The following is a 13282-nucleotide window of genomic DNA, read 5'->3' as shown; positions in this document are numbered from 1 at the left end:
GATGGCTAACCGCACGTGAGATCGCACGTTGAAGAGAGAGCTCCGTCATCTACCCCCTCCTCTCTGGCGGTCAAGAAAGCATAAAAACCATAAAAATTTTTTCGAGATCAAAGGGATACTCTTAGTTACAATTTTTAATTTTTATACATGTATATAGTTAAAAAAAATTTTTTTTTAAAGAGATAATTTATGTTTGATTTTTAAATTATTGTCAACAGCTAACAGTCAATTATATATACTTTTTCTTTTAAATTTCATTATATTTATTTCATTTTGAGTATAAAAATGAATATAATACAGTGTAATTAAAAAGAATAAAGCTTATACTGGATTTTTAATTTAATTAGCTTATGTTTCGTTTCAAATAAAAATTAAACGTCTGTTGGCTCTGTTGTCAATAATTTAAAAATAAAACAAATTATCTCTCTTAAAAAGGTTTTTTAAACTAACAAAAAAGATATATAACATTTAGCCATATATATTTTATATTTAAAAAATATATCACATTTATATATTTTTTAAATACATATTTTGAGCAAGTTTGTTATTATTTTATATACATGATCATTTAAAGATAAAAAGGACGGATTTAACAATTAGTTTACTATGAAAGTAATAAATAGATGTTACAAAATATATGTTGCAAAGAAGAAACAATCATAAAATTCTATCGTAATCGCATTTATACCGTAACATATACAAAGCGAAATTATATTATCTGAAAGTGTTCTTCTTTATTTTAATATTCTGACAATAAGTGTAAATATTCACCACGAATTTTTAAATGCTCGCAAACTAATACTTAACGGTATTTCGTACTGCGTTAACGATACATTTATCTTATAATTTACTTACTAAAAATATTACATATAATTACAATAGCAACTGACAAATACTAACAAATGTCATTAATACGGTACGAAATATTTTTGTAGACACTGTCAAATGAATGAAATAAGGTTACTCACCTCAAATAAATTATGTATCCACGTTGTCAGTCCCCTTTCAGTCCGTTCCGCTCGTTCCGTTTCACTAACAATAAGCCGACAATAAGAATCTATTCCCGACAAAGATTAACTGAGTCTTATTATAAGTTACACTTTATATTTCTCTTGTACTATTTTTTGGAAAATGTTCGCTCTCTTCTCTAGAATTTTGGACCACACACTCCTTCAGTTATTTAATGTTGAAATCCGAAGAAAATCAGTTTATTTTTTCGTAGAAAGGCTTACTTCTATCTTCTCGTTTTTTCTAAATCTCGTTCTGTTGTAAAACACTACCGGTAATTTTCGTCGCTTTGATTCAATATCGCTGAATGTATACGACACTGATTGATCGTAACTCACGCACCTTCTCGTCTAATTTGATCTATTTTATTCATTTGCGCTTTTTTTCTATCTTTCCTTCCCTTCTCTCCTCTAATTGCCCTGCTATTTCTTCGCGATTTTTTCCTTCACCTCTTTTCCTCGCTGCTCGTGATTGCTTTGTATACACTCTGTCTCTTTCTCTCTCTCCTCCCCCTCTCTCTTTCTATCTCTCTCATATACGCACATGTGACGGTGCGACTACGGCGATGGACGAGAAAGGACTGGAGCCGTTCTCAGACCTGTTTGACTGCATCGAAGGAGACCCGTGCTCTATACCGAAGGAAAGGATTATCATCTGTGTAGTGAGCCATCTGGGGAGCTGTTCTTCACCTATCGGTTCACGCCTGTGAATGGGCCTGCCAACGGACCCAGTCTGAGACCGATCGGCCAACCAATCGGTGTGGATTCTTGATACCTAGGCTATATAAGTGCCACCCATAAGTCCCCACTTGTAACTGGGTCCACCACTCTTGAAAGCTCTTGTCAGCCACAAATACTACTACTTTGCTAGTTTATTCGCTGACCGTTGAACCCTTATGTTACAGAAATTAATGTATGAGCAGCGGAGACATAGCAAGTTTGCTATGTGAATTTTCTATTTTTTTCATTTCCCTCTTTTCGTCTCTCTTATAGTGTGAACTAGATAGGTCTATTATATTACAGAATTAAGCGCTAGAATACTAGATTTGCTACGTTATTTTATATTAATAAACACAAAAAACTATGTTATTTTACTAATTGCTATTTAAATTTATGAAACATCTCCATTGATCTTATTCATTCAGATATCTTGCCTTAAAAAACCGATTTCTGTGACGATATGTCTCTTTTTTAATACATTAATAAGTAATTTCTTATTATTTTCACATCATATATACGAACGTTTAAATTACGCCAATGGATTTTCCATACAACACGTTTTCTCCTGGTTAAAAATATTTTCAATTTATTCTAATGCGAATATTGTTTTATTTTTCTTAAAGACAGACAAAATTTTCTTTTGTCGGTACCTGGTATTCAAAACAACTTACGATGATCTAGAATTTTCAAAAGATTAGAGATTAGTCTCCACAAAATTCCAACTTAGTTCCAACAAAACTCTTTATGGTGCCGACAGAGATTTGACTTAAGCGCCTTACATGCATATGTTTTCCACATTTTTTTCAGTGACTAATGTCGTTGGAAATGAGCAAGCAACATAAATCTTGTTTTCGAACATATTTAACGATTTTGTTAATATTTTTAATCGGCAGGATTGCTACATTTTTTTTACTGAATAGAACTATTTTACAATAGTTAATCTTATATAATAATAAAATTTTTCTCATGAAAGAAAGTCCCTTTTAAAAATTCCCTCTTAAAAATTGAAATCGTATTCAGCATAAAATTATTACAAAAGGAACTAGTCTTGTTCCCATATTTTTTTTAAGTGTGTAAATGAGCAAAGATTTCAATAATTAATCATGATTGTCGTTGTACACTGACCTAAAGATTATTCTAAAGAAGGCAATTTTTCAGTTCTTATAAAATTGTGCTACGACTACCTGTACTTCTTTGTGTATCTTTCGCATTATGATGCTATGTATGCATATACTTATAGTTTACTTCTGTCCTACCGACCAATTAAAGATCATTTGACAATAAAGAGAACAAAGAAACATGATCAAAGTAAAAGAATTATATACAAAAATAAACAATTACTTCCAATGCAATTTAATTATTCGTGTGTATGTAAACTTGCCGTACAATTTAGCTATTATTTTATGAGAATATAAAAATCCGTAATATGACAAATATTATTTATCCAATCATTCAATTATAATGCACTAGCTCGATAAATGCCGATTTTAATCTCTTTTGTCCTTTTCTTACACTTTCATCATTAAAAGGTTTCGTTGTTTTATATTTTATCTTCGCGAAATTAATTACTGCAATTAGTACATGCGATGAACCCCCCCGCATCAACTAAATTTAAATTATATACGCGACCGAACAATTTCTATATCAGAGGTGTACTCTTTCCTTCATAATATTGAAATCTTTCGAAAATGCAAGCATATTCGAAAATTCGCGTAGAACAATGCACTATAAATTAAGGAAGATGTCCGCTCTTAAAAATTATACCATAAACTTTCGAACGCGCATCATTTCTCGTCTTTTCTTCTCTCTGGTTTATTTCTCTATTTTTTTAAGCTTTCATTTTTTTCTATTCCTTTTATTTGTTCGAATATATATTTTTCTGCTTTTGTCTTTTATTCGCAATCTTTATTTTTTTTTTCCGTGTCAAATCTAATTTTTTTTCAACAGTGCATATTCTAAATATGTATATTAATAAAATAAATTAGTCAAATTTTGTGTGCTTAAAAAAGTTTTATATTTTATATTTAAATAAATAAAATTGACAATGTGTGTGCATTATGTGTATCGCACATGTATGCAACATAAAACAAAAATATTTTAAGTAGCCATTTTCGAATGATATATGAAGATTATAATGATAATTAAGTAAAACTTGAAAACATTTTTGCATAATATACAACAATTATTTTTTTTATAAAGGCGTGTTCTCTTAAAGTTTTATTGATCGCAATAAGGTGAAGATACTTTCTGCTAAAGAAACTCCTGTAAATTCGCCGATGTATGGCAACAAGAGAGGCACGGCAGACACGTTCAGATTCGTGATCAATTGGCCGCGCATAATCCGGATGTATCTACGCGTCCGTTCCTTTTTGTCTGTCGCAGTCTCGTCCTACTATGCATGCTCGCTCATGTAGAAGTCTTTTTGGAGAAGGCAGATGGGACTAATATAGACTCGATTCTGTTCCCGAAGATATGAACTCATTCTTTCGAAGGTGTCGTAGCTGCCCATCGACACGGAAACAAATAAGATTTATCGTTCCGTACATGTTGCTCTGATCGCCCCGTGTTACTGAAAAAACATAATCGGCCTGATATCGTACGGATATTCACGAGTAAAAAAGAAACTAGGAAAAGGAGCGAGAAAGTGTGCGTCAGATCATTCGGTTTGTTCGTTATTTCCAAGCTGTGTGTGTCGACACAGAATTTACACAATTAAAATGTAAAATATATATATGACGAATTGTTGTATCCGTTTAAATTAATTATACAGATGAATTTAATTAGAAGACGCAGAGAAAAAGCATAAAGATTATATTTGCATATATTAATTTTAATACTCATTAATTTTAAAATTGTTAATTGGAAAGAGAGAGGAGAAAAAGCTTTACGGAATGCAAAAATAATTATATTCTTAGAGAATATAATTTTTCATTCACAAACAATATTGATCTCTTATATTTTTTTCTAATTTAATAATTTATACACTTAAACTATAACTTAAAACTTTATTATGAAATGAATTTTAGGACGAAATTTTACCTTAACTCTTTAAAACTAAAGGATTATAAACATAGCTTCACACTCACCTGAAACGTACATCCTCCAGATCGGCGTATCTGTATATCTTCTTGCTTTGTATAAAAGGACACAAAGTAGATTCGAGATACCACGCGACTCCCAGTGAAGGACAACTCCCGTCGTACGCCGACGGAGGTTGACTTTCAGTTCTCGAGATCGAAGATTCGCCTACGCCCTCTCTTTCCGCGGGAGGATCCTCGTTGAAGAACACGCGTGCGAGAGATCCTGTTTCCTCTTTCTCGCGGCTCTCTCGCTAGAAATAATTCTTCGATCTTGACCTTCGTGAAATCGATACGCCACCGTACGCAGTCTAACTTCTTTCATCGCACTTTCTTCGGAAATGCAGATGAAGTACTTTCAATGACATCTTAAATCTTGCGAATTGATTTCGATGCGAGTGCAATAAATAGATTATGAAAGTATAAAATATCGATATGTATGTATAGTTATAAATATTATATAATGGCAGAGAATATATATATAATGGTAAAATTACTGTGTTGAGATGATATCTTGATATATAATGCATAGATAAGTTATCAACTAAACACTTATATTAAAATGCTAATAAGATCTATGTATATCTCGTTATCTCATATTTTTCTAAGGTTTCATAAAAATTAATAATCACCGAGAAGTATAAACTAGCCATCAATCCACAATTTAATTGCTCGTATGTCTGGGGTTTCCGCGAAACATTACTCTGTAATCTTGCACTATTGATCTTATAGGCTATGAGTTATAGGACGCGAAACAAAAGATGATTAGCTCGGTTTTTTTCACACTGTTGTAGAAAAAAAAACCCGTATTATTATCAATCATGATAGTTCCGTGATTGCTAAAATAGATTTTTTGTAATTTTGTGCCTTTTTGCAAAATGCCGAGAAAAGATCGTACAAAAAACTTGCAACATATATTTGTCTCCTACATATTTAATGCTTTCAGTAAAAAATGACAGATGTAATAATTCGCGGAAAAATTCAGAAGAAATTTAGAAAGGTGAATGTAATTGATTCGCAATCGGAAATGTAGTTTGCGAGATCCTCGATAGTTTTCACGGGGCGCGCACAATCACCTCGGCTGTGTGACGGCCCTTTGACCTCGCACACTGTAGGATGAGATTTCTTCGTTCGGCGAAGCCGACTGCGTTTAATAATTTTCTCGTGGTAATCAATTACAGCAACGACGATTCGCACGCCGTCGCGTCGCTCGCTCGTTCGTTCGTTCGGCTAGCCGCAACATAGAGAAACGCCTGACTCGCTCGTTCTTACAACATTCCGCGTGTTTTCGATTAATGGGACCAAGCGTGCCGCTTAGCAATCGGCGCTTTTCAACGCCTCGTTGCCGTCACGTTCCTGAAATCTCGCGGATGTCGCGCCATTTTTTCGCCACGTCGAATGCCAAACGAACTTTGTAATTTAATTTCTCAGCGCGGTTTTCACGTACCGCTATCGGCGTTTCTTTGCTAAGTACATCATCTTATAATCAAGACTTGGATCTATGTCGCACTTCTCTCCGCCAGAAACTATACATTTTATTTCGAGAAATCCAACGTTACGCACAAACGCGCATTCGTAAAACTGTAAATCTCACTCTTTTCTTCGTAGATCTATTTTATTTGGCGGGGTTATCCTTAATTTTAAAGAAAAAGTGGAGAAATCAGGTAAAAGTGTATATACTATTTGTTATAAAGAAATCAAACTTTAAAAAAAGTGCCCGAATGCGATGGCCATTTGTTTTGTGGCAATTGTGTGATGGCATTGTGTAAGAGTTCTTTAGAAATTATTTCACGTGCATGACGCTATTGTTCTTAATTTATGTTTTAGGATGGATAAAGATGAAGGCTTTTAAAGAATGTGTGTGCTAAATTTTGTACGGTTCATTCTTCTCTCCCCTAAAACCTTGTTGTAACATTTTAAAAGTCTCATTGAAATCCGCAATTTGAAACAAAATTTAACACACACGTTTTTCAAGAGTTTTCATTTTTTTCGTCTAAAGGTAGAAAATCGCCACGTATGTCAAACGCAAACCTAATTCAAGCCACCATAAAACGTAAACCGAGAACGATAATGTTATATGTATACATGTTGTGAAAATTGTTAAAGAATCTCATTACATAATGTCACAAGACAAATGGTTTCCATTGCATTTTTGGACGCTTTTTTTAAAGTTTAATTTCTTTATGAAGAGCCCTCATATTCACAACATTAATTAGATTAGATTCATTAGATCATTAAGGAATAACTGTACCGTGTAACTATAGAAAGCATAATTAAATGGCAAAATAATAAATCTAATTGATTTCATCACCGATTCCTGTATATATCGAATAAAGCGTGATTGATTATCGTTTGTGTTAGCAATATGACATGCTTACGTTTTTATATTTTCTCTGACGTTTGTTGTCCATACGTATTTAACAAATCGAGGAAGACAGCCACGCTGTATTAAATATTAATTATACACCTGTTCAGAGAGGAAAAAATAAACATTCAATTATTTTTTCCAACAGATTAAATGTTGTCAGACTTTATGATATTTTATGCATTTTTTTATTTCAAAAATATCTTATTAGAATACATAATGTCTCTCAAGTACAATAGATGAAAACAAAATTAATGATATTCAATTTCAAACAGAAGATTACTACTTGATGATTTGCGAAATCTGGAAGGGGGAATGTCGTCGCGCAGATTAAAATACCCTTTTTTTTATTCAATCGTTACGCGAGAATTATTGTGGAATCGCGGTTGTAACTTCTCTACTCTAATTTATATTTGTGGGGATTCGCTTTATGTCTGATTGCGAATCGTATTTTTGCACGACAAGCCAATTCAGTCGGGAAATACGAGCGCGATGCAAATTCCATGCCCTACGTAGAAAGGTTTACGAGTGTTCCCGTTGTCTGAGGCCGCGATAGCCGATATCACTGTCACTGGGATTTTAGTGGGCTCTCAGTCGTGAAAACATACGTTTGCACTTTACGTTTACGAGTATGTATACCGTTTCGCGATTTATGAGCTGTAGTTGAAAATGATGAACCGCGTTGAAAAGCGCGATGAAGTATAACGAATAATTTTCTAGGCCACGTCGTAATATTACTTTTTAAAATCACTTCTGAGAAACCATGTTTGAATTAATGAATTTCAATCACTAATTTTTATTTATTTTTGCATACAATACACATTCTTTAACTCTAATAAAGAAGTGGCCAGTAGCTCATCTCTTTATTAAAAAATACGAGTTTTTTTTTAATCAAGCCAGAAGACTCGCGATCTTCGGCGAATTCACACGAAATTTCATGGACTCGCGAATTGGATTTTTTAGCAGTTAGATTTATAAAATCTTGCAATAAAAAAAAATATTGACAGTGTTTATTTCTCGATGGAGCTTATTTTAAAAAAAATTAAATAGAAAAATAGAAATGCTAAAGTCTATTAACTTCAATTTAGACTTTACTTTAGAATAGGACGTACGCTTTAAAAGATAAATATTGGTTTTAGATTAATTATTATTACATATTCTTTAAAGAATAGAATATCTCAACTGTCTCGTTGCGCACGCATAACGTGAGTGATTTTTCATAAAGCAAACATAGTCGAGATTCGTATAGATATTCTATATGCGCCCCACTGTTACTTACAAGCCTAAACTAACGAGTATACCGTATCGATCAAGAGTCCCGAGGAGAAAAAAAAATTGTCGGGATACATGCTCGGGTATCGACGGGCAACGGCCGACGGATGACGAATCAACAAAGATCAGAATCGGCCGATTAACGTCCGCCACCGAGTGTCTAGAAGTGCCGGTGTGACAAAACACCATGGATACCTAACTACTTCGACATCTGCCCGATTTGTCACGGGACGTTTTCCCGCGCGATATTTCAAGCAAGCTCCGAGAATGACGGCAGCAGGCCACGAGCTCGGCGTGCTGTGAATAATTTCTGAATACCGCTAACGAGAGTCTAGTGGCGGATTCGATCGAAGCCGCGCGACTCTCTCTCGAGAGAGACCGCATCCAATCGCGCATCATGTCGCAGCGTTGGAAAAACACTTCCTGTGAAAATCAAACGGCTGCGATATACCCGGCGCGAATGTATATAGGTATATACATATCTTTCATTTGATGACAAACCTGAGGAATGATTTATTTCGCGTCCCCCCTTTCGTTGACAAGAATCTTCATTATTACGCGCGTCTGATTCTCAGGTAATTTGTCGGCGGCGCATTTTACAGGCCACGCATTTTCTTTCACTTAAGGAATCGGCCGAGTGAAAGTCCAGCCGCACTGTTTACAAGAGGTTTCCGCGATCGTTCTACTCGACCTCCATCGCAATTATAAAAGTCGATCAAAGTGCGACGCGTCACCGCGAATGCCTTTCCAAACACACTCCTTTAGACTTTCCAATATTCGGAAATTCCAATTGAATATTTTCTCCGTGAATTTTAATGCTTGATCTTGCGTTGTATTATCGAATCCGAGTTTATTCCGAACGAGAACAAAATTATCGATATTCTCGTAAAAGCGGCATTGAAATGCAATATGTATAGACTATCAAGCTCTATCTTAAATTTAATATCGTGTCTTCCACAGTTTTCACGATAAATCGACTCCCCACCGCCTACCGCCCACTCGCGCGCGAGTCCAGCATATTTAATTACAGAAAATCGCACGGCCTTCGAACGTCTACACGGACTTTACACTCGCGAGTGTAAATCCGTAAAATAAAGGATCTTCCTGAGCGAGGAAAATACGATGCGAGCGAAAACATCGAATGAATATCGCGTGAATCGATAATAGTCGCCGCGGCTTTTTGCCGATTTAATGTCGACGACAAGCAGCAACGATCCGTCTCGTCGATGACGAGGTACCCTGCTGTCTAAATACACTTAATGGATGACAACTATAAACTACCGCAGCAGCACATAACACGGAACCACGGAACGAATATCGTTCCGCACGATTAAACGCGTTCTTCCCTCTCTCTCCCCTCGCACGAGGCTCTCTCGATCTCTCTGGAGCACTAGGACCCTTGGCTGGTCGTTATCGTCACGTTCCGGTATCTGGATATATCCTACGGATGCACCCTGCGCGATCGTTGATGGCAGGATCTCGCTTGTACGGTGATTTAAGTACGAAAGTACATTCTATAAATCTTTAAAAGGAATCCATCCATATAAATCAAGAAAAATGGATATGCATACTAATATTTCTTTGATGTATCTCTTTAAATATATATATTTCACTTAGTACTGTCCCCCTGAAAACCATATATTATTTCGCTATAATTATCTGCGTAGTAAACATACATTATTTAGCTATTTCCAATTTCGTGCGAAGCAATTGCTGGTGTTTAAAAAATATCGGTGATTATATTTTATTGTTTTACTTACAGCAAAAATACCCAGATAGTAGCATCTGCCCTGGAATTAATATATATTTAAATATAATTTTATATATACAATTTTTGCGAAATGTCATTTTACTGTCATTTCTGTTTATTACAATTTTTCGATCATATCATAAAGATATTAGCATGATTTTTCTTCTAAATTGCGACGATTTCGATCAATTCCGAAGGCAATTCGCAGTCGCGCTCCAGACGGAACGGTGGCTAAACGTAAAGTTCGTTGCAATTGGTCTGCCTTTTGGCAAGGTCCCCCTTTTATCCCGTAGGACAAGACCACAAGAGCCACAAATTTAACCACGGACGCGCGGCGTTGAACCGGCGACACATCGTTCGATAAATCTGCTTGGCGCGCTAACGTCGAGAGTTGAATGAATAGCGTTACGGGCCGGCAAGCATACTGAATGCGGGACGAGACCGGCTCGTTGACACGGTAGTCAAAATATTGGGGGAGTGCCGAGTCGAATCCGCATCGTCGCCGTTTCCCTTTTTATTTCCTCGCTAAATTATCGAGCATGCGAGCTGCGCTGACGGTGAGCAGCGTTTACGAGCTTGAACACCCTCGGGAATACAGATTCGTGGAATCGATATATCTCATCTGCTACAAAAGCTCGTAATACTATGGACGTTTGTCATTTGATTATTTTGACGGAACTGATATATCGCGTAACTATTATATAAATCTGATAAAGGTATTTGTGTCATCACTCGCCTAAATTTTAAAAAATTGAAAGAAGCAATATGCGGATGTATATATAATTCTAAAAAAATCTACTTTATATATTAAAAATCTAATATAACACAAAAATCTTATTTTATTTTATTTTAAATAAGATCTTAATTTAATTTTTTTTAAAGGAGACTTAATATATTTAACATTACATGGATTGTTTTGAGTATCGAGGGTCGCGTAATGTGTTTAACGAACAATGCGGTACATTAGCCTAAATTTTAAAAAATTGAAAGAAGCAATATGCAGGTGTATATATATATGTATAATTCTAAAAAAATCTACTTTATATATTAAAAATCTAATATAACACAAAAATCTTACTTTATTTAATTTTAAATAAGATCTTAATTTAATTTGTTTTAAAGGAGACTTAATATATTTAACATTACATGGATTGTTTTGAGTATCGAGGGTCGCGTAATGTGTTTAACGAACAATGCGGTACATTAGCTCTGATGCAAATCTAATTCAAATCTGGCGGAAAATCGTGTCGTGGTTGGCTAATGGTCGGCGGTATGACGCGCCGCGAATACGTGAGACAATGTAGGGAGAGAGAGGTGAAACTTTCTCGATGCTGCTTTGTTCCGTGATGCGTAGATTAGCATTTAAATTGCCGGAGCTATATCGCCGACCCGACAAACTTTAAGTAGGATTCTTTATCGACAAATTAACTTGCCGTCTTTACAATGCGTACGGGTACCGGTCAAGTTAAGAATTCCATAAACGATAAAATAACACCGCTTGATCCTTTACAACACCGAAATATGCTTTTTCCATCAAAGTTTCAAAAATATCAATTGTAACCATGCTGCATTGATTAATTGAGCGTCGATTCTGAATAGTTTTTTACTGTTTTATGGCGGACGCATCTGTGTTTCCGGTCGGACGAGCCGAATGGCTGGCGACGTGCCGAAAATAATAAAATATACGAGAATATTTTTGTCAGTGACACGAAAGAAAAAAAAATATCTTTAGAGTTTTTAAATATTATTTGTGGTTTACCGAATTTTGGCTTTTTTTACTAGCATGATGTTGCTAATATTGTCATCTTTGGTATGGAATTCGCTATTCAGAGAAATGTCAGATACGCGCACCGTAAAATCTCATAATTGCGAGCATCACCGCTCTGCTCTTTAAACGACGCCGATACGATCTCGAGGCCAATTTACAGCTAGAATCTTGTGTTCCGTGTCGAAAAATATAGCGACGACCGAGAATGAGATCATCTTGACGATCCTCCGGCATACAAGTGTGTTCCGTTAAGAAGTCGCTCCTTCTTGTCGAGTTCTCTTTTCTCTCGCCTCCACTTCTCTGCATCGTGTTTTCTACTCATTCTCAGTCTGTCGTAAGCTGGCCCAATTTCTATGGTGGTGCGCTTTGTAAATCGCCGCGTCTTTTTTTACGATCTTTGCATAAAGAGTTCGGGACAAGTCGTCCTCTCACGAGAGAGATAACGAGCACCTCTTTTCCCTTTATTTCTCTCTTTCTCGTCTTCTCGCACTCTTGCAATTTCATTTTCCTGTCTCTGACAAAGTGGTTCGGATAATCTGTCATAGTAAAAATCTCAAAATAAATATCTATATGATTTATTATTTCTATAGTATATATATATATATATTTTTTGTTTCGAACGAAACAATAAGGGATTAAACTGATTTCTAAGATTTCTGCATCTGCATTTCAGGTAAAAAAAGTTTTTTTAAAGAAGAAAACGGATTTACATAAATAATATATATGTATATATAGTAAATCCTTTACTCGAAACAAAATGAAAAAGAAAAACACTCTAGGTCAGCTCTTAGATTTTCCTTGTTTTCTCATTGTCCTATAGGTTTAGTTGTGTAGTTAATTACGATCCAGCCGCAGTGTCCGGTCAACGCAACATCGGCACCGATCTGTCCCGTTTCACCTTTGTCACTCGCGGATGCGTCTCCGCCGCATAACGCGACCACAAGCGCTCGTAAAATCGGTATGCATAATCCGTACGGTCGAAAGAGAGGTGTGTTAAGTTACGTCTAAAGTAAGATTAGGATTCTCCGAAAGGTCAGTCGTTACGGTGGAGAATTAGCAAAATAAAGGGCGGAATAAAGTCGCAAACCGTATTAGCATTTAGGATGTGCAGTCGTGCATAATATGTAATCCTCTGGAATTTTTAGGATAGAATAGGAGATTAAGGCCTGTTTCTACCATAAGTTAAACTATATCTTTATCTCTTTTCAGATATGTTCTTAAAAAGAGTCAAAGATATAGTTTAACCGGAGGTTAAAGTTAACCGACGTTGGTAGAAACAGGCCCTAATCGATCATTTGCGTATCGTCATACCAGTTTTCCGTG

At 35.5% G+C, this 13282-nt stretch overlaps 2 protein-coding genes across 4 annotated transcripts in view; one reads left to right on the top strand and one right to left on the bottom strand.

Annotated features, from left to right (window-relative positions):
* The window catches only part of LOC145942083 (uncharacterized), a 29016-nt gene extending 27288 nt beyond the window's left edge, over positions 1-1728 (bottom strand). For 2 of the 3 annotated variants that reach the window (XR_014426304.1, XM_083048575.1), the window contains exon 1: positions 969-1725. The gene's annotated coding sequence lies outside the window, so the exon portion shown is untranslated. Of the gene's footprint in view, positions 1-968 lie in introns of all 3 variants that reach the window. The other variant, XM_083048576.1, reaches the window with a different exon arrangement.
* LOC145942085 (uncharacterized) overlaps positions 1-13282 on the top strand; it is a 374660-nt gene that overhangs the window by 216065 nt on the left and 145313 nt on the right. The window lies entirely within an intron of this gene.

Source organism: Prenolepis imparis, unplaced genomic scaffold, assembly GCF_030444845.1.
Source record: "Prenolepis imparis isolate NDT839.2.m4 unplaced genomic scaffold, iyPreImpa1.0 SCAF_10, whole genome shotgun sequence".
In the NCBI taxonomy this organism is placed as follows: domain Eukaryota; kingdom Metazoa; phylum Arthropoda; class Insecta; order Hymenoptera; family Formicidae; genus Prenolepis; species Prenolepis imparis.
This window is presented reverse-complemented; position numbering and strand designations above follow the sequence as displayed.